We start from the raw sequence: 23,524 nt of genomic DNA on the forward strand, positions 1-23,524 counted from the left end.
AGCTTTCTCAAACTCATGTCCATTGAGTTGGTGGTGCCAGCCAACTATCTCATCTTCTGTTGCCCTCTCTCCTCCTGCCTTCAATCTTTCCCAGCATCAGGGTCTTTTCTAATGAGTCAGCTCTTTGAATCAGGTGGCCAAAGTATTAGAGCTTCAGCTTTAGCATCAGTCCTTCCAATGAATATTCAGAATTGATTTCCTTTAGGACTGACAGGTTTGATCTCCTTGCAGTCCAAGGGACTTTCAAGAGTCTTCTCCAACACCATGGTTCAAAAGCAATCATTCTTTGGCACTCAGCCTTCTTTATGGTCCAACTCTCATATCCATACATGACTGCTGGAAAAACCATAGCTTTGACTATACAGTAATTTCATAGGCTCTCACTCATTAGCCTATGAAATTACCCAGCTGTGGAATATATTTCTATCTAAATAAATCCTCTTCTTACCTATCACTTTGTCTCTCACTGAATTCTTTCTGTGATGAGACATCAAGAGCCCAAATTTCTTTCATTAAGTCCTGAGACCAGGGTTTCAAGTCTCAAACTGAGTTACATGGTTTCAGGGGGAAGAACAGATTTGCATTGAACCTAATAGGTTCAATAAATAGCATAGGAGGTAGAATTTAGGTGAGAAGGGAAGGAGGCCCAATCCGTTGCTATAGTCATACTCTTTGACATGTTGATTCAAAGAGCTATTGAACATGTAACCTTTCAGATCCTAATACATAAATCTAAAAGAAATAATAGCAGCACTAGGAACCCAGAAGTCATGTTTTTATTCCTTAAGAAACACAGAACTCACTTAGAAATTCTATACTCAAAACCCCTCAACAGGAATCTCTCTGGTGGTCCAGTGGCCAAGACTCTGCATTCCCAATGAAGGGAGGCCCAGGTTTAATCCCTGGTCAGGGGACTAGATCCACATGCTGCAACTAAGATCCTGCAGACCACAGTGAAGATCAAAGATCCCTTCATGCTGCAACTAAGACCCAGTACAGCCAAATAAAAACAAGTAAATAAATGTAAAAAAGTGCTCATACGTTCTAAAATATTTATTAAAAAAAACCCTCAACAGACAAGAAGAGTATGAATTTTAAATGAAGATAGATGAATGGATAAAGAAGTTGTGGTACGTGCATACAATGGAATATTATTCAGTCATAAATAAAATGAATCAGTTGAACTGAAGTGGATGAACCAAGAGTTTGTTATACAGAATGAAGTAAATCAGAAAGAGGAAAACACATATGATGAACCTATTTGCAGGGCAGGAATAGAGATGCGAACTTAGAGAACAGACTTGTGGGCACAGCAGGGGAAGGAGAGGAGGGGACAAATTGAGATAGTAGCATTGGAATATGTACATTACTGTGTGTAAAATACATAGCTAGTGGGAAGCTGCTGTATAACACAGGGGGCTCAGCCTGGTGCTCTGTGACAACCTAGAGGGGTGGCTTGGGGGGTGTGAGGGAGGCTGTAGAAAAGGGAATATATATGTATGCTTATGTCTGATTTGCATTGTTGTATGACAGAAACCAACAGAACATTGTGAAGCAATTATCCTCCAATTAAAAATAAATTAAAAAACAAACATAGAATGGTTAAAAATTCTTTATTTAAAACCCATACTGTCTAACCTCTTCTTCCTTCTTAGGGGGAGAAGGGGATGAACTTATTCAGATTAGTGGAAAAACAACTCTCTATTTCAGGGTTTCTCAGCCTTGGCACGGTTGGCATTTGGGGTCAGATATTCCCTCCACATTGTAGGCTAGCAGCATCCTGGCCTCTACCCACTAGATGCCACTATTACCCCTTCCTTCCCCAGTTGTGAGCATCGAAATGTCTCCAGACTTTGCCTGATACCCCTGGGAGGGTCATACCTGTGTTTTCTCTGCTGCCTCCTACTCAGACTGAGAACCAGTGCTCCAACTATTCCTCTGATACCACGTGGTGAAATGTGGAAGACCTCTGCTAATTCTTTTGTGCCAGGGGAGGGTGAAACATAGAGAAGGCCTTTTGTTTATCAGAGAACATTCATGAGTTCCTGGCCTAGACCTTGAGTAGATGGTGTGGAAGTCAAATTCTGTGACAGAAGAAAGTGAAAGGAATTAAATTTCTACAGTAAACTGAAAGGAACTTGCTGGGCAGCAGGAGGCTAATATCTTGCAGAAAGGAGAGCGGTGAGAAATCCCTGATGGTTGGGAGGGTCTTTAATTACAGGGATGCTTAACATTCAGTCCTAAGCTAAGCTGTTTCCCGCTCTGTGCTATAAGACCGTTCCTTTATTTTAAAGTCCTGAGGTGGAACCTCAGGCCAAACATAGCTGTAAGGATGTCATCTCCCAGGACTTTGTGGAGATGTTCAGTGTGGGGCTCAGGCTTTCAAGCTCTGTCACTGTCCTCACCATTGCCATCTTCTTTCTTTTTATGATTTCCTCCTTCTTCTTTCACATCCCATAATAAAAACTTTCATTCTTGGAGGTTAATTCCTTTGCTTGGAATGACCAGTAAGCATAAATTCCCTGTGGGATGTTGAGTTTCTGAAGCTGTAGGAGGCCACAGATGCTCTTTGGTATGGACAGGGCAGAGCTTGGTGTAGAGACAGACCTCATCAGCAATATGGGGCCCTCTCACTGATGTCTCCTAACAGATGGATAAGCTGAGGTTCAGAAGGCCACAGGGCTTTGTTTTAGGAACAGGGTCTTCTTTGGCTCCTGGTTCAGTACTTTTTCTAGCAGAGCACACTAGGAAATCATTTCTCTCAGATTACCTGGCACTGATATCTAGAAAGGTCTCTGATTTTTGCACTGGGAACTCCGAGGTAATCACCTTACAAGGAGAAAAAAGCAGAGTAAAAGCTCTTTAACTAAAGGTTCACTCAAGGATGTCTTAAAGCTTGGCTTATCCTCAAATCTTTTCTCCATGACATCATTAAACTATTATTTGGCTCAAAATATTTTCTACTTTCAAACATCTCTTTTCAAATTTCTATCTTCTGTCAGCTGACAATACAGGCACATAAAACCCTTTCATGTCTCCCAGGCCACTATAGTTCAAATCTTATCATTAAATAATGAATTTCTAAAGATGAATTATTCAAATCTCAAAGAAATGGTTTTAGGCAAGGAATGAAGTATCTTTCAAATCTGCTGTAGATAATAGGAAAGCTGATCAATGGCCAGTGTTTACATTTCTAGCTATCAATTTTTAATGACATATTTCCTTTGAAGTCACAAGACCTTACTGCTACTGCTGCTAAGTCAATTCAGTTGTGTCCGACTCTGTGCGACCCCATAGATGGCAGCCCACCAGGCTCTACCGTTCCTGGGATTCTCCAGGCAAGAACACTGGAGCAGGTTGCCATTTCCTTCTCCAATGCATGAAAGTGAAAAGTGAAAGTGAAGTCACTCAGTGGTGTCTGACTCCTAGCGACCCCATGGACTGCAAGTCCACCAGGCTCCTCCATCCATGGGATTTTCCAGGCAAGAGTACTGGAGTGGGGTGCCATTGCCTTCTCCACACAAGAACACAAGAACATATGAAGTCTGTAAATATAAAGCCTGAAAATCACACTGAAGTTCTGTTTCACAAAAGGTGACCTCAATTGATACTGTTCCAAAACTCTTCCAATAGGAGAACAATGGTTCAAATTCCTTATAAATCAGAGCATGAACGCAAACAACTTCTTATCCATCTTTTTATCTTCTGCAGTGTCTAGCAGAATATTGAGCACATAGTGAGTCTTCAATAGATAGTCATTAAATGAATCAACCTCCAGACTTCCCCAGCAAAAAGATTCTGCCTGTCCAGCAGCCACCCACATCCACACTGCCTCTATCACCCGTACATGTGTCCAGGACCAGGTATGTCATTTGCAGGACTCAGTGCAAAAATGAAAATGTGGAGTCTCTTGGTGCAAGATGATTAAGAACTTGAACGCAGTGAGAGCAGAGCATGAACCTACGGCCCGAGGCCCTGTGTGACTGCATCAGGTATGTGGCATGCTCATAGAGCCAGCATCGCAAGTGTCCAGCCTGCTTCCCAGTCTTCTGAGTCCTTCATGCTGCTAGTCATGCCACCTGGGCCAAGGGTAGACCCAAGCTGATCTGTACTTGGCCCTTTCTTTCCTGTCTTAGTCAAAAAGTCAAAAAGAAGATCCCTCCTTCTAGGGTGTGTGGCCTTCCAACCTTCTTGCGTTGTCTTTTTCATTGTGCTTTCTGGACCCATGTGCTAAGGTGAGAGACCCCGCCTCTGTCTCTATCTTCTCAATCCATCCCCTCACCAGAATGGAAACAGGGCTTTCCCACTTCTACAGTCTGCTCCAGCATGGACCCCTATTGTTTCTGACTCCAAAGTGCCCTTGAACCTTAGTGGCTCTTCTAGACCATTTGTTAACTTGCCCTGTCTAACATAGTTGCCGCACCCTTTTTCCATACCCTACCACACATCATTAGATACTTTGCATGATGCATTAGATACTTAGATACTTCCTTCTGCCTCCCTTCTGACTCTAGCTTGCAGCTCCCAGCTTTCTCCTTCTCTCCCAGCTTTCTTAGTATTTGTAATGTTTGCCACAATGATCCATCTGGGTCTCTGACCTTGCAGCTCAATGATTTCCAAAAAGTCTCTGATCTTCATTACTACTGACTCCAAACACTCACTGGTATACCTCAACTTACACTATTACCAGGAACTACTCCACTTACAAGATGTGTATTCCAAGCATGGGACCATTTGGAAAACGTAGAAAGCAAAAACAAGCAAATAAGAACAACAAAGCAAATCAAACAACCAACCAAATAAAAATAACTGCCATTCTATCACTCAGTGATCTCACTGTTAGAATTTTAGAAACTACCACCCCCAGTCTTTTCTCTATGCATAGAAAATAGAAACTGTAGGAGTTGTGATGAGTCTTATCTGCAAAAATAAAGATATTGATCTAATCTTGGATATCAGATTATGGATGTTTAACCAGAGAGCTCTAATTAAGCTGAAATCTGAAAGCTGGGTTGGAACATCTCATTGAAGGAGAGAAGGAAGATCATCATAGCAGAAGGCATAGCTTGTGCAAAATCCTGAAGCAGGAAAGAGCATGTCTTTTTTGAGAACCTTAAAGAAAGCCACTAAGTAAAAACACGGTGAAATGAATCACCTGGATTCAAATTATTTACTTCAGCCTCAATTTCCTCCTTTGTAAACTGGAGATTATATTGGCCTTCTCTGAGGTTGGTTGGAAAGATTAAATGTGTTCTTGTAGGGAAAGCACTTAAAATAGCACCTGACACATAGTAAAGCTTTTTTCAAACAGGGGAAAGAAAGTGTAGATAGCCTGAAGAGTCAGTGTGGAGAAGGAGCCAAACCTCCTCTGCCTCCTGTGTTCTCCATGAGGACACAGCCATGAGGGACAGCTATCAGCATGAGCATGTCTGGCTTCTCTCTTTACTCTCGAACTGTCTTTTCCAGCCAGGAAGAGGTGGACCTCCCAGACTGTGGGAAGACCTGTGTCCACCAGGCCATTTTCCAGAGAGGGACGTCTTCCTGGCTGCAGGCCACTGCTCTCGTGTACAGAGCAGGCTCCTGTGTTAACGCTGCAAGTCAGGGGTCCTGCTGGGAGTGGACAGGCAAGTGACAGTTGTGTGGCGATGGGCTCTAGGTTCTTCAATTCAGAGGAGGGGAAGGGGAACCCCTGGTTTGGGTTCTGCTGTGAAATTTCCTGGTTGTTGTGCATTTTGGGATTATTGGACACTCTCCAGCTATCAATGAGGTTGGGACTTTGCTATCCACTTAGTGGAGAAGACATGGTGAAGGATTAGAATCCTAGTCCTCAACAAGTCAATGAACTAGACATCTTAAGAAAACTACAGATATTTGGAAAGCAGAGAAGACTCTTGAGAGTCCCTCGGACTGCAAGGAGATCAAACCAGTCCATCCTAAAGGGGATCAGTCCTGGGTGTTCATTGGAAGGACTGATGCTGAAGCTGAAACTCCAATACTTTGACCACCTGATGCAAAGAGCTGATGCATTGGAAAAGACCCTGATGCTGGGAAAGATTGAGGGCAGGAGGAGAAGGGACGACAGAGGATGAGATGGTTGGATGGCATCATCGACTCAATGGACATAGGTTTGGGTGGACTCCGGGAGTTGGTGATGGACAGGGAGGCCTGGCGTGCTGCAGTTCATGGGGGTCTCAAAGAGTCAGACATGACTGAGCAACTGAACTGAACTGAAAAAATCTGAACACAAGACCACAGATCCTAGTATAGCTATTTATATTATGAACAATTTGGTGTGAGTGGGCAGTGTTAGCTTTTGTTTGACTTGTTTGGTGACAATGGCTTGCAGTCAATGTGAAGCTGAGGCCAATACTGAATTATTTGGACTTTAAGTAGAACAACAACAACAATAGCAAACCCCAGGATACTTTCCATCAGAGTAGAGAGAACAAGGGAGAGGTTTTGGTTGGCAGGGTAGTGGTAGGCACTGGGAACACTTGCTTAGCTGATCCAGCTGGGGTTCCTGTTGATCTAGTTGGGAACAGCACAGGCTTGAGGTGGGACTGTGGAAGGACCAGCTTCCTAATTCAAGGAGCTTGCCCACAGAATCCTGGGGCTTTGGGGCAAATATTTTCTAAATGGCTTTTTTCATAAGGCTTATTTCTTAAATGAGATATGATATCTTAAATCCATAGCTGATAATGATGTGGATTTAAGAAACTCTGTCCCATCACTTCATGGCAAATATATAAGGAAAAAATGGAGACAGTGACAGATTTATTTTCTTGGGCTCCAAAATCACTGTGGATGGTGACTGCAGCCATGAAATTAAAAGACGGTTGCTCCTTGGAAGGAAAGTTATGCAAACCTAGACAGCATATTAAAAAGCAGAGACACAACTTTGCCAACAAAGGTCCATATACCAAAAGCTATGGTTTTACCAGTAGTCAGGTAAGGATGTGAGAGCTGGACCATAAAGAAGGCTGAGAACTAAAGAATTGATGGTTTCAAATGGTAGTGCTGGAGAAGACTCTTGAGAGTCCCTTCACCAGCAAGGAAATCAAACCAATCAATTCTAAAGAAAATCAACCCTGAATACTCATTGGAAGAACTGATGATGAAGCTGAAACTCTAACATTTTGGCCACCTGATGTGAAGGGCTGACTCATTGGAAAAGACCCTGATGCTGGTAAAGATTGAGGGCAGGAGGACAAGTGGGTGACAGAGGATGAGATGGTTGGATGGCATCACTGACTCAATGGACATGAGTTTGAACAAACTCTTGGAGGTGGTGAAGGACAGGGAAGTCTGGTCTGCTGCAGTCCATAGGGTTGCAAAGAGTTGAACACAACTGAACAATTGAACAACAATGATCTAGGTAATGATTGAAAAGGAGCTGGATCCTTGGTTTATCTTTAGGTAGTCAGCTAGGAAGTATGCTTAGAAGACCATTTTGCTGAACTATCTGTTTCTAGGGTAGATTTGCTTACAGAGTGAAGGAAGAATGAAGTTGTTTAAAACAACAACAACAACAACAACAGGCTCTGATCTTATCATTAGAATACAAGCTGTTAGAATTGAAAGAAAAATGAAGGAAGATGCTGTGACTGAGTGGGAAAAAAAGGAAGTTTTACTTTAGGAGAAATGCTGAGATTTTAGAGGCTAAATTGGACAGGTACAAACCTAAAATGTTTAAATGCTTTAAAGTTCATGTTAGAAAACACGTATTGTTGCTGTTTAATTGCTAAGCCATGTCTGCCTCTTTTGTGATTCTATGAACTCTCTGTGGCCTTCCAGGTTCCTCTGTTCTCTGGTCCTCTCACAGATGGCTCAGGGAGAATGAGCTACCCAACTTTAAATCCTTTTTTGTTAAATTTTATGGAAGTGCAGTTATTTACAGGCTTCCCAGGTGCTGCTAGTGGTAAAGAACTCGCCTGCCAATGCAGGAGATCTAAGAGACACAGGTTTGATCCCTGGGTTGGGAAGATCCCTTGGAGGAGGAAATGGCAACCCACTCCAGTATTCTTGTCTGGAGAATTGCATGGACAGAGGAGCCTGGAGGGCTACAGTCCACGGGGTTGCAAAGAGTTGGACATGACTAAAGTGACTTAGCATGCACACAGAGTTATTTACAATGTTGTGTTTAATTTATGCCAAATGGTGAAGTGACTTAGTCATACGTGCACACACACATGTCTATATAAATTATATATATTCTTTTGGGCATTCTTTTTCATTATGGTTTATCACAGGATGGTGTTTATCCATCCCATATACAATAGTTTGCTTCTGCTAATCCCATGCTCCCAATCCATCCCTCCCCCATGCCCCTCCTTCCTTGGAGACCACAAGTCTGTTCTGTATATAGATGAGTCTGTTTTTGTCCCATAGATATGTTTGGACCATATTTTAGATTCCATATATAAATATCATATTTGTTTTCCTCTTCTTGACTTACTTTGATAATGTTCAAGTCCATCCATATGGCTTCCACTGGCATTATTCCATTCTTTTTAAGTTCTGACTAGTATTTCATTGTATATATGTAGCTCTCCTTTATCCATTCATCTGTCAATGGACATTTGAGCTGTTTCCGTATCTTGGCTACTGTGAATGGTGCTGCTATAAACACAGGGGTACATTGGCCAACTTTGAGTGACTTGCACCTCACATCCTTGGGCAACATCTGGCATTATCTAGGAACATTCTTCTTTGATTATCATGATTTGAGGGTGGGGCTTGTTGTTGTTAGGTTGCTTAGTCATATCCAACTCTAACAGCCCCATATACTGCAGCCCACCAGGTTTCCTTGCCCTTCACCATCTCCTAAAATTTGCTCAAAATCAAGTCCACTGAGTCAGTGATGCCATTCAACCACCTTGGCCTCTGTCATTCCTTCTCCTGCCTTCAATCTTTCCCAGCATCAGGGTCTTTTCCAATGAGCTGGCTCTTCACATCAGGTGACCAAAGTATTGGAGCTTCAGCATCAGTCCGTCCAATAAATATTCCAGATTGATTTCCTTTACAATTGACTGGTTTGATTTTCTTGCAGTCCAAGGGACTCTTAAGTGACTTCTCCAGCTTACTTACTACAGTCAAAAGCATCAATTCTTTGGCGCTCAGCCTTCTTTATGGTTGATATCCATACATGACTACTGGAAAAACAATAGCTCTGACTATATGGAATTTTATTGGAAAAGTAAGGTCACTGCTTTTAATATACTGCTTAGGTTTGGATTTGCTTTTCTTCTAAGGAATAAGCATCTTTTAATTTCATGGCTGCAGCCATTGCAGTGATTTTGGAGCCCAAGAAAGTAGTCTGTAACTGTTTCCCCCTCTACTTGCCATAAAGTGATAAGACCCGATGCCATAATCCTAGTTTTTTGAATGTTGAGTTTTAACTCAACTTTCTCACTCTTCTCTTTCACCCTCATCAAGAGGCTGTTTAGTTCCTCTTTGCTTTCTGCCATAAGCATGGTGTCATCTGCATATCTGAGGTTATTGATATTTCTCCCAGCAATCTTGGTTCCAGCTTGTGCTTCAGCTAGCCTAGCGTTTCTCATGATGTACTCTGCATATAAATTAAATAAGCAGGGTGACAGTGTACAGCCTTGACATACTCTTTTCCCAATTTTGAAACAGCCCGTTGTTCCATGTATGGAAACTGTTGCTTCTTGATCTGCGTACAGGTTTCTCAGGAGGCAAGTAAGGTGGTCTGGTTTTCCTATCCCTAGAATGTTCCACAATTTGTTGTGATCCACACAGCCAAAGGCTTTAGTGTTATCAATGAAGCAGAGTTTTCTGGAATTTTCATGATTTTTCCATTATCCAATGGATGTTGGCCATTTGATGTCTGGTTCATCTGTCTATGCTAAATCTAGCTTGTACCTCTGGAAGTTGTTTGTTCACATACTGTTGAAGCCTAGCTGGAAGGATTTTGAGCATTACCATGATAGCATGTTGCTGCTGCTGCTAAGTCACTTCAGCCATGTCCGACTCTAGCGACCCCATGGACTGTAGCCTACCAGGCTCCTCTGTCCATGGGATTTTCTAGACAAAAGTACTGGAGTGAGGTGCCATTGCCTTCTCCATGATAGCATGTTAAATGAGTGCAATTGTGAGGTAGTTTGAAGATTCTTTAGCATTGCCTTTCTTAGGGATTGGAATGAAAACTGACCATTTCCAGTCCTGTGGCCACTGCTGAGCTTTCCAAATTTGCTGGCATATTGAGTGCAGCACTTTAACAGAATCATCTTTTAGAATTTGAAATAGTTCAGCTGGAATTCCATCAGCCCCACTAGCTTTGTTCATAGTGGTGCTTCCTAAAGCCCACTTGACTTCGCAATCCAGGATGTCTGGCTCTAGGTGAGTAATCACACCATCATGGTTATGCAGGTTATTAAGATTTTTTTTTGTACAGTTATGTGTATTCTTGCCACCTTTCTTTACTTTCTTCTGCTTCTGTTAGGTCCATACCTCTTCTGTCCTTTACTATGCCCATCTTTGCATGAAATGTTCCCTTGGTATATCTAATTTTCTTGAAGAGATCTCTAATATCTTCAAATTTCTTGTTTTCCTCTATTTCTTTGCATTGTTAACTTAGAAAGGCTTTCTTATCTCTCCTTACTATTCTTTGGATATTTTTCCTTTTATCCTTTGCCTTTCACTTCTTTCTTTTTTCAGATATTTGCTGAACTCCTTTTTGTAAAATTCAGACTTAAGTTGAAGAAACTAGGGAAAACCACTAGGCCATTCAGGTATGGCCTAAACCAAATCCCTTATGATTATACAGTGGAAATGATAACCTCAGACAACCATTTTTCTTTTTTGGATGTATTTTTCTTGGGGATTGTTTTGATCACCACCTCCTGTATAATGTTATGAACCTCCATCCATAGTTCTTCAGGTACTCTGTCTACCAGATCTAATCCCTTGAGTCTATTTGTCACTTCTACTATATAATCATAAGGCATTTGCTTTAGGAAATGAAAACTACAATCAAAGAGAACTAACCAGTCTGATCCCATGGATCACAGTCTTGTCTAACTGAATGAAACAATGAGCCATGCTGTGTATGGCACACCCAAGACAGATGGGTCATGTTGGAGAGTTCTGACAAAATGTGGAACACTGGAGAAGGGAATGGCAAACCACTTCAGCATTCTTGCCTTGAAACCCCATGAACAGTATGAAAGGGCAAAAAGATATGACACTGAAAGATGAACTCCCCAGGTCAGTAGGTGTCCAATATGCTACTGGAGAAGAGAGGAGAAGTAGCTCCAGAAGGAATGCAGAGGCTGAACCAAAGCAGAAACAGCACCCAGTTATGGATATATCTGATGGTGAAAGTAAAGTCTGATGCTCTAAAGCACAATATTGCATAGGAACCTGGAATGTTAAGTCCATGAATCAAGGTAAATTGGAAGTGATCAAACAGGAGATGGCAATGTGAACATCGACATTTTAGGATCAGTGAACTAAAATGGATGAGAATGCTCAAATTTAATTCAGATGACCATTATATCTACTGTGGACAAGAATCCCTGAGAAGAAATGGAATAGCCCTCATAGTCAACAAAAGAGTCTGAAATCAGTACTTGGGTAAAATCTCAAAAATGACATAATGATCTCTGTTCATTTCCAAGACAAACCATTCAATATCAGAGTAATCCAAGTCTATGCACCCACCAGTAATGCTGAAGAAGCTGAAGTTGAATGGTTCCATGAAAACCTACCATACCCTCCAGAACTAATACCAAAAATGATGTCCTTTTCATCATAGGGGACTGGAATGCAAAAGTTGGAATTCAAGAGATACCTCAAGTAACAGGCAAGTTGGCCATGGAGGACAAAATGAAGCAGGGCAAAGGCTAACAGAGTTTTTCAAGATAATGCACTGGTTATAGCAAACACCCTCATCTAACAGCACAAGAGACGACTCCATGGACATCACCAGATGGTCAATACCATAATGAAATTGATTATACTCTCTGCAGCCAAATAAGGAGAAGCTCTATACAGTCAGCAAAAATATGACCAGGAGCTGACTGTGGCTCAGATCATGAACTCCTTATTGTAAAATTGAGATTTAAATTGAAGAAAGTAGGTAAAACCACTTGGCCATTCAGGTATGACCTAAATCAAATCCCTTACAGTGGAAGTGACAAGTAGATTTAAGGGATTAGAACTGATGGATGGAATGCCTGAAGAACTATGGATGGAAGTTTGTAGCATTGTACGGGGGCAGGGGATACTGGCTGTTTAACATGCTGTTACATAGAAGAAAGCTCTCTGGACAAAGAATTACCCAAACTGAAGTATCAGTGATGCTGAGATTGAGAAACATCCTTAAGGAAAAGCAGCCTGGGCTACAACACTGAGTGCGGATGGAGTCAGTTGCTGGGCTGATGGGCAGACTCATCCAACTTGGAGACCTACACATGGAGAAGATTTGTTTTAAATGGGGATATTTTGGCAGCTTCTGAAATGGCTGACTTCATAGCTCTTACTAAGGAGGATCTCAAAAGACAAAGTCTGGAAGGATATCATGAAGAAAACAAATGAATGAGGCTGAAAGCAAAGAGAAAGAGGAAGGAGAGAACATACTGTGATCCAGCCAAGCGTATTAGCACCACAAAATACGGAAAAGGTGGGGAGCCAAGTATTACACTTTCAAAAACAGCTGACCTTGTTTGAAAAGAGTGCAGAATGAGAAAGAAAAATGAAACACTAGAGGCATTTGCTACTGAATAGGGATGTAGGTGGCATAGATGAATGTCCTCAATACCAATGAAGCAGCATAATTCACTGAAGGCCTAGAGATTTAAAAATCGAGGAAAGGCAAGTTTTGGGGGAAGAGCTCACAGTAAAAAAGATAAGATTCCCATCTGAGTGTGCAAACTGCGGCTGCCTCAACAAGAATTCATGTGAGAATCTGTTGAAGACAAGTGCCCCCCTGAGATAAACACGAAGCAAAGAAGGTATATCATTCAAGGATAAGTCTGCAGCAGTGGTTCTCAAGCTCAGTATCCATTAGAGTTGCCAGGAGAGATAGTCTTAACCCAGATTTCTGCATCTCACTCCCGAGGTTCTGGTATAATAGATATGAGTGGTGCTTGAACATCTGTGTTTCTAGTATATTGTCAGATAACACAGTGATCCCACATTTATAAAATCACTAGTGTACAGAATTCCAGGGTAGGAAGTGAAGACAGTACACGCTGCCTTCTTGGGATCCTGAAACAGATGGATAAATACAAAAAGTAGATCAAGGCACACGAGACAGTTGCCTCTCCCTTTTGAGCACCCTGCTTTAAGCAGAGGATTCTGAGTCATTGGAAAGGTCCCACCCAGGATTCAGTACTGGAGAGGGGCAAAATGTGGGGCTCAAACCTGGAATGGAAATAAAAAGAAATAAAATATGCAGCATAGAAAATGAGCCACAAGAAGATCTGGAGATGAGGGCCACCATTGCAATTTCTTTATTTTGCAAGTGTCTCAGTGCCAGTCTGTGAAGGAGGAAATGGGATGCATGAACAGATTATCTTCTCTCTCCTTGCCTTGAAGGATATGGGGAGAACAGGTTCACAATGGACTTTTCCATGTGTATTGGCACAAAATTTCTGAGTTCAATTGTTTATGCCCCAGGTTATAAATCCTAAATGGATTATGGATTCTAAATTGTTTTGAAACTGAAACCAAGAACATTCTCTTTTCCTTCCTAAAACTTTAGAGTTAACAGTTCTCCCTTGATAACATTTAGCATTCTGTTATGATCCATAGCTGGTAACTACAGTGTGGATCAGAACTTTGTGCTCCATCTGTCTCTTCATTCTCAGTGCATATTTTCTATCCATAAGGAGAAGAACTGAGCACTCAGATTCAGGCACCAAACTCCATCCTATGCTTCTCAAATCCAGTGAGAGAAGATCCAGCTAAACTATGGCACTTTTACTAAAGGACTATCATGTAACCATTAAAAAAACCTCAAACTTTATTAAGAGGTATAATTATGAAGAGGTATAATTGAGGAAATGGTTATGATAGAGTGGGAAGTGAAATTAAAATAAAAAATTGAATATTAAAAGTTACATGAACAGTACAAAAAGAAAAAGATATGATACTGAAAGTTGAAATTCCCAGTTGACTGGGTGTCCAATATGCTCCTGGAGAAGAGAGAAGTAGCTTCATAAGGAATGAAGAGGCTGAGCCAAACCAGAAACAACGCCCAGTTGTTGATGTGTCTGATGGTGAAAGTAAAGTCCAGGGCTGTAAAGAACAATATTGCATATGAACCTGGAATGTTAAGTCCATAAATCAAGGTAAATTGGAAGTGATCAAACAAGAGATGGCAAGTGTGAACATCGACATTTTAGGAATCAGTGAACTAAAATGGATGAGAACGCTCAAATTTAATTCAGATGACCATTATATCTACTGTGGACAAGAATCCCTGAGAAGAAATGGAATAGCCCTCATAGTCAACAAGAGTCTGAAATGCAGTACTTGGGTGAAATCTCCAAAATGACATAAAGATCTCTGTTAATTTCCAAGACAAACCATTTAACATCAGAGTAATCCCAGTCTATGCCCCAACCAGTAATGCTGAATAAGGTGAAGTTGAATGGTTCCATGAAGACCTACAACACCTTCCAGAACTAATACCAAAAATGATGTCCTTTTCATCATAGGGGACTGGGATGCAAAAGTAGGAACTCAAGAGGTACCTTGAGTAACAGGCAAATTTGGCTGTGGAGGACAAAATGAAGCAGGGCAAAGGCTTACAGAGTTTTGCAAAAGAATGCACTGGTCATAGCAAACACCCTCATCCAAAACACAAAAGATGACTCTACACATGGACATCACCGGATGGTCGATACCAAAATCAGACTGATTATACTCTTTGCAGCTAAAGATGGAGTAGGTTTATACAGTTAGCAAAAACAAGACTGGAAGTTGACTGTGGCTCAGATCATGAACACCTTATTGTAAAATTGACATTTAAATTGAAGAAAGTAGGGAAGAAAGTAGACCATTAAGGTATGACCTAAATAAAATCCCTTATGATTATACAGTGGATGTGACAGATTCATGTGATTAGATCTGATAGACAGAGTGCCTGAAGAACTGTGGATGGAGGTTCATAACACTGTATAGGAGGTGGTGATTAAAACCATTTCCAAGAAAAAGAAATTCAAGAAAGCAAAATGTTTGTCTGAAGAGACCTTAGAAATAGCTGAGAAAAGAAGAGAAGTGAAAGGTAAAGGAGAAGAGGAAAGATTTACCCATCTGAATGCAGAGTCCCAAAGAACAGCAAGGAGAGATGAGAAAGCTTCCTAAGTGAACAATGCAAAGAAATAGAGGAAAACAATATAATGGGAAGCACTAGAGATCTCTTCAAGAAAATTAAAAATACCAAGGGAATATTTCATGCAAAGACAGGCACAATAAAGGACAGAAATGGTATGGATTTAACAGAAGCAGAAGATATTAAGACAAGGTGGAAGAATGCATAGAAGAACTGTACAAAAAAAGATCTTAATGACCTGGATAACCATGATGGTGTGATTACTCACCTAGAACCAAACATCCTGGAGTGAGAAGTCAAGTGCGTCTTAGGAACATTGCTACAAACAGAGCTATTTGATGGAATTCCAGCTGAAGCATTTCAAATCCTAAAGGATGATGCTGTGAAAGTAGTGAACTCAATATGCCAGCAAACATGGAAAGCTCAGCAATTGCCACAGGACTGGAAAAGATCAGTTTTTATTCCAATCCCAAAGAAAGGTAATGCCAAAGAATATTCAAAGTACTGTACAATTGGGTTTATCTCACATGATATCAAGGCAATGATCTAAATCCTTCAACAGTATGTGAACCAAGAACTTTCAGAGGTAAAAACTGGATTTAGAAAAGGCAGAGGAACCAGAGATCAAATTGCCAACATCTGTTAGATCACAAAAAAAGCAAAGAAATTCCAGAAAAATATCTGCTTCTGCTTCGTTGGCTATACTAAAGCCTTTGACTCTGTGGTTCACAATGAACTGTGAAAAATTCCTAAAGAAATAGGAATACTAGACCACCTGACCTGCCTCCTGAGAAACATGTATGCAGATCAATAAGCAATAGTTAGAACCTTAAATGAAACAACAGATTTGTCAAGGCTGTATATTGTCATCCTTCTTATTTAACTTATATGCAGAATGCATCATGTGAAATCCAGGTTGGATGAAGCTCAAGCTGGAATCCAGATTGCCTGGAGAAATATCAACAACTTCTGGTATGCAGATGACAAAACCCTTATGACATAAAGTGAAGGAGAACTAAAGAGCCTCTTGATAAAGGTGAAAGAAGAGAGTGAAAAAGCTGGCTTAAAACTCAACATTCAAAAAACAAAGATCATGGCATCCAGTCCCATCACATCATTGCAAATACATGGGAAACAGTGGAAATGGTGACAGACTTCATTTTTCTTGGCTCCAATATCACTGGGGATGGTAACTTCAGCCATGAAATTAAAAGACACTTACTCCTTGGAGGAAAAGCTATGACAAACCTATACAGCATATTAAAGAGCAGAGATATCACTTTTATGACAATGTTCCCTATAGTCAAAGCTATGGTTTTTCCAGTAGTTTTGTATGGATGTGAGAGTTGGACCATAAAGAAGGCTGAGTGCTGAAGAATCGATGCTTTCGAACTGTGAGTTGGAGAGGACTCTTGATGTCCTCTTTTTGATTGGCAAGGATATCAAACCATTCAATCCTAAAGGAAATCAGTCCTGAATATTCATTGGAAGAGCTGATGCTGAAGCTGAAGCTCCAATATTTTGACCTCCTGATGTGAACAGCCCACTCTTTGGGAAAGGCCCTGATGCTGGGAAAGTTTGAGGGCAGGAGTAGGGGACAGCAGAGGATGAGATGGTTGGATGGCATCACCGACTCAATAGTCATGAGTTTGAGCAAACTCGGAGAGATAGCAAAGGACAGTGAAGCCTGCCATGCTGTAATCCATGGGTCTCAAAGAGTCAAACAGTACTGAGCAACAGAACAACAACAGTGTCACAGTTATATAAAAACATAAAAACAAATAAAATACTCTGCACAGATCAAACTATATATAGAAATGCAGCACAAGTGTATACTGGGGTCATTCTCAAATGCTGGGGATTTTCTCTTTCATTATTAAATTAAATGTCATATATAATAGGAATAATAAACTTTATCAATTTTAAGTATTTTAATGCAAGAGCTAGCATTAGAAAGTCTGAAGACACTTATTTCTAGAACACAGGTGAGACAAAGTAAATAAATATCAAAATTGTAAGGAAGATGTTGGTAGAGATGTGCTTTGAGGTCGGTGAGAGACTTGGAACTGAGGGAAGATTTGCAATGGAGAGAGAAAGATTATTTCTCCAATAGGAGGGCATTCTTAATATTTCAGATCTCGCATAAAGTTGATGTGCAGTAATAGAAAAGATATAAAGCAATCCTGGGCTGATACTGCTAACCAATTGCAGAAATATGAAGAAAAGTTTTAGCACTCTGGGGAATATAATGAAAATCAACAAAATTGGTTTAATGAATTCCACATAGGAAAATAGAATGACCTGGCTAGGAAAAAAAAATCAAAAATCTCCCTTTGAAATGATGGCTACAGTGTCACTTTCCATTATAAATGAGGAATATAAACACATTGTCAAAAATACACATTTAAAAATGAATTTGAACAAAAATATTTTAGCTTTTTGTCAGCTGACTAGAATAAGTTTAGATTTTAATTTAAGCATCAAGAGAAATGATCTAATGGTTTATGAGCAGCTTTGCAGAGACTAGAAGTGATAAAAATTGCAAACAGATGATATGTAAATAAATATTTGCATCAACTGTTATAAATATTTAGAAGTGCTGACAACTTCCAATTATCTTGTTTTAATTGGTTCACATAGAAACTAATTTTTGACAATCATCCTTGGTCAATTAACACTTTAGTAACTCAGCTAAGGTCTTTGATCTTAAGACTGCTTTTGGGGACAAGTCTCCCTTTGTATGTTGGAGAAATAAACTCTTCATTCAGTCATGAAAGTGCAATGGTTTGTGAGCCACCTTCTACAGCCAAGGAAATCTTAGTCAAAGAGAGTGGAGCCAGAAAAATTGTAATATTAAATTGTCAAAACTAGTGATGCTGGGATTGTGGGTAGGGAGGAGAGAAAGGGACAAAGCTCATGGGAAGTGTTGGACATTGGCTTTTAAATGTCTCTGTCATAACAGCTGTTGCCAATAAGTTATATGTAATCACAAACTGTGTCCAACTTTCTGAAGAGACACGATTTAGGAATCATTTCAGAGAAAAATCAGGCATTAGTCTGAAAGTTCACCCATCTTCCCCCCTTTTCTCTCTCAATTTATATCTCACTACCAAATTTCTTGGCTAGCTACACACGTTTTTTTTTTTTTTTTAATAGATATCCTGAGGGAGAGGGTTGAAGATAGAAGCCTAAGAAGATCCTGAACTCACCATCTCCCAGAGACACAACATATCTACAACTACACCTGGAATAATTCCCTTAGAAATGAATCTAAAAACTGGATGAACAAAGTCTCCACAACAGAAAGAAAAAAGATAGCAAGAAGGGTAGAAGAGGTAGAGATATAGTCTCACCAACAAACCCCAGCCATGGTGATCCCTAATGGGGAGGGTCACAGAGGGATCTTTTTTGCTGAGGAGCAAGAGATTCAAGCTTCATTCATACCACCCATACGGGAGAGACAAGCTCCCTAAACGCATTTGAAAAGAAAAGTAATGAGGAATATGCCCTTCCTTGAGGAAAGGAAAACCTTCTCTGAAAGAGTTCACACATATACTTACTTGACCAGAAAACCAGCACAAAAAACACCAGAATAAAAAGCCTATGGACCGTAGATGAAGGGGACCCACTTACTAACCTGAAAGTATCTGTTATCAAGGAAGTACCAACCGGTACTTTCCCTGGGTACTGAGACAATGGTAGTTACCATTTTTGCAATCTGAGACCTCTTTGCTAATATTAGTGCTGACAGACTATCTCTCTAGCCTATTAGTTCGGAGAAGGCAATGGCACCCCACTCCAGTACTCTTGCCTGAAAATCCCATGGATGGAGGAGCCTGGTAGGCTGCAGTCCACGGGGTCACGAAGAGTTGGACACGACTGAGCGACTTCACTTTCACTCTTCACTTTCCTGCATTGGAGAAGGAAATGGCAACCCACTCCAGTGTTCTTGCCTGGAGAATCCCAGGGATGGGGGAGCCTGGTGGGCTGCTGTCTATGGAATCGCACAGGGTTGGACACAAATGAAGCGACTTAGCAGCAGCAGCAGCAACAGCAGCAGCAGCCTATTAGTTACAGTGGGCACACCTAAGGGAGATGAGTGGGCATCCCTGCACCTTAGCTGGGTTGCACAGTCAGCTGAGTGATAGCATCATACACTTGAGTGCACAGCAATTGCAGGCAGGCCTCAAAGCTGGGCTGGGGGTTTGTCCTGCCTGCAAGCATCCTGTGGCAACTGTGGCCAGGCTCTGTAACCACTCCTTGTACACTGAAGATGCAACTGCAGCCCTGCCACAGCAGGAAGGTGCATCCAGCCCAGACAGGGAACACACACGGAGTACCTGGCTTTGATGGCCAGGTCATATTTCACCCTGAGCCCCATAAGACATCTCTTAAATAAGTCTACTCCTTGAAAGCCAAGAAGATAGCTGATTTACATAATAAACTGAAGCAAATGCAGAGAACTAGGCAAAATGAGGAGACAAGGGAATATAAACCAATTGAAAGAATAAGACAAAAACCTCAGAAAAATAACCAAGTGAAACAGAATTAAGCAATCTATTTAACAAAGAATTCAAAGCAATGGTCATAAAGATGCTCACTAAACATGGGAGAAGAACGGATGGACACAGCAAGAACTTTGGCAAAGTGATAGAAAATAAAAGAAAGTACCAAACAGAAGTGAAAACTGAACTGATAAACATACTAGAGGGGTTCAACAGCAGACTGGATGAGGCAGAAGAATGAATTAGTGAATTGGAAAACAGAACAGCATAATGAAGCTAGAATTTTCAAAAGTAAAGATACTATAAGGGATCTCTAGGACAATATCAAACAGAATAACATTCACATTAAAGGGGTCCCAGAAAGAAAAGAGAAAAGGTCAAAAAAATTATTTAAAGAAATAGTGATTGAAAACGATTTCAATTTGGAGGGGGGTAACAGAGATCCTAAAGGAGACCAGTCCTGGGTATTCATTGGAAGGACTGATGCTGAGGCTGAAACTCCAATACTTTGGCCACCTCATGCGAAAAGTTGACTCATTGGAAAAGACCCTGATGCTGGGAGGGATTGGAAGCAGGAGGAGAAGGGGACGACAGAGGATGAGATGGCTGGATGGCATTACCAACTCGATGCACATGAGTCTGAGTGAACTCCGGGAGTTGGCGATGGACAGGGAGGCCTGGCGTGCTGCAGTTCATGGGGTCGCAAAGAGCTGGACATGACTGAGTGACTGAACTGAACTGAACAGAGATCCAAGTCTGGGGAGCTTGGAGAGTTTCAAATAATACAAACCCAAGTAGATATACTCAAAACATTATAATTAAAATGTTGAAAATTAAGGAAGAAGAGAGAATTCTAAAAGTATCAAGAGAAAAATAGCTTCTCATAAGACTATCAGCAAAATTTTCAGCAGAAATTTACAGGCAAGAGGGATTGGCATGGCATATTCGAAGTGCTAAAAGGAAAATACTTATAAGAATATGCTGCCCAGTTAGGTTATCACTCAGAATTAAAGGAAAGATCAAGAATTTTCCAGACTAGCAAAGGCTGGAAAAATTCATCACTCACTAAACTGACTCTATAAGAAATGTGAAAGGACCTTTTTTAAGCTAAACAGAAATGGAACTAAATAATAAGAAAATATATGGGCATCCCAGGTGGTGCAAGTGGTAAAGAACCTGCCTGCCAGTGCAGAAGACTTAAGAGACAATGATTCAACCCCTGGGTCGGGAAGATCCCCTGGAGAAGGGAATGGCAACCCACTCCAGTATTCTTGCCTGGAAAATCCCATGGACAGAGGAGCCTGGCGGGCTACAGTCCATGAGGTCACAAAGAGCTGGACATGACTGAAGAGACTCAGCATGCAGTAAGAAAACATATGGGCTTCCCTGGCAGCTCAGATGGTAAAGAATCTGCCTGCAATGCAGGATACCTGGGTTTGATCCATGGGTGGGGAAGATCCTGGGAGAAGGGAATGGATAACCCACTCCAATATTCTGGCCTGGAGAATTCCATGGACAGAGGAGCCTGACACGCTACTATCCATGGGACTGCAAAGAGTCAGACATGTCTGAATGAGTAACAATTTCAATTTCACTTTTTTAAAAAAACATATAAAATTAAAAATTTCAGTGGGGAAAGTAAACATATAATAAAGGCAGTGGATCAATCACTTATAAAGCAAGCATAAATGTTAAAAGACAAAGGCAGGAAAATTAACTAAAATTAAAATACCAGTTAAGGGATGCATAAAATAAAAAGATGAAAAATGTGTCATTGAAAGTTAAAAGGTGGGGAGTAGTTAAAAGATAAAGCTTTGGAATGTGTTCAGATTTAAGTTGCTACCAACTTAAACTAAGGTTACTATTTACATAGGATGGTATATGTGAACCTCATGGTGATCATAAGGGAAAAGTTCATAGTAAATATGCAAAGGAATATGATAAATGAATCTAAAAATAACACTAAAGAACACTACCAAAATAAAAAGGAAGAAAGAGAAGAAGAAAGTAACATAGAACTACAAAACAATTAACAAAATGGTGATAAATGCATACTTATCATAATTGAATTAAATGCTCCAATCAAGACATAGAGTGGCTGAATGGATATCAACAAACCCAAGATTCATTTAAGGCTTCTCTGGTGACTCAGTGATAAAGAATCTACCTGAAATGCAAAAGCAGTAGAATACACATTCTTTTCAAGTGCCCATGAAACATTGCCCAGAATAGATCACATGTTGGTCACAAAACAAGTTTCAAAAAATTTAAGATTTAAATCATATCAAGCATCTTTTTCAACCACAGAAGTATAAAACTAGAAATCAATCTCACACACATGTGCATATGCACACACACACACACACATGAATGGGGAAAAAAATCACAAAAAAACAGGGAGATTAAACGACATCTACTGAACAACAAAATGGTCATTGAAAAACCAAAGGAGAAATAAAAAATACCAAGAGACAAATAAAACCAGAAATACAAGATACCAAAATCTATGGGATGCAGCAAAAGTAGTTCTAAGAAAGAAAGTTTCATAGCCATTCAGGCCTGCCTCAAGATATATAAAACTTTTCAATAAAGAACATAAATTTACACCTAAAAGAACTAGAAAAAGAAGAACAAACAGAGCCTAATATTAGTAGAAAGAGAGAAACAATAAAGAGTAGAGCAGAAATAAATGAAATAGAGACTTAAAAAAAAAACACACACACACACAGAAAAGGTCATTAACACCAAGATCTAGTCCTTAAAGATAACCCAAATTGACAAACCTTTAGCTAAAGTAACCAAGAAGAAAGAGAAGGGGCTCAAATAAATAAAATCAGAAATGAAAGATGAGAGCTTACAACAAAGCAAAGGATGCATTTCTATAGCATACAATTTTCCAAGGCTGAATCAAGAAGAAATAGAAAATCTAGATAGACTGATTATTAGTGGGAAGAGTGAAATAGTAATAAAAAATCTCCCAGCAAACAAAAACTCAAGACCAGATGGCTTCAATGGTGAATTCTACAAAACATTCAAAGAAGATATAATACCTATTCTTCTGACCTCTTCCAAAAAAACTGAAGAAGAGGGAGACCCCCCCAAACACATTTTATGAAGCTAGCATGACCTCAATACCCAAACCAGACAAAGATACACACACACACAAATTATAGATGTGTCCTTGATAAACATGGATGCAAAAATCCTCAACAAAATATTACAAAACAAATCCAACAATACCCTTAAAGATCATACAACATGCTTAACTGGGATTTATCCCAGGGATGAAAGGATGGCTCAACATGAAACATCTCATTAAGAAAATGGATGCAGAGAAAGCATTTGGTAAAAGTCAATATCCATTTATGATTAAAAAAACTCTCAACAAAGTTGGCATAGAAGGAACATACCTCCATCCGTATATGACAAACCCATAGCTAACATCATACTCAATGGTGAAGAGCTGAAAGCTTTTCCTCTAAGACTAGGAAAAGGAAAAGGATGTACACTCTCACAGTTTTTGTTCAACATAGTTTTGAAAGACCCAAACAGAGTGATTAAGGAAGAAAAAAATAATATGTATCCAAATACTGTGTGGATCACAATAAACTGTGGGGAATTCTGAAAGAGATGGGAATACCAGACCACCTGACCTGCCTCTTGAGAAACTTGTATGCAGGTCAGGAAGCAACAGTTAGAACTAGATTTGGAACAA

The sequence above is a fragment of the Bubalus kerabau genome, chromosome 4 (genome assembly GCF_029407905.1).
Source record: "Bubalus kerabau isolate K-KA32 ecotype Philippines breed swamp buffalo chromosome 4, PCC_UOA_SB_1v2, whole genome shotgun sequence".
NCBI lineage: Eukaryota > Metazoa > Chordata > Mammalia > Artiodactyla > Bovidae > Bubalus > Bubalus kerabau.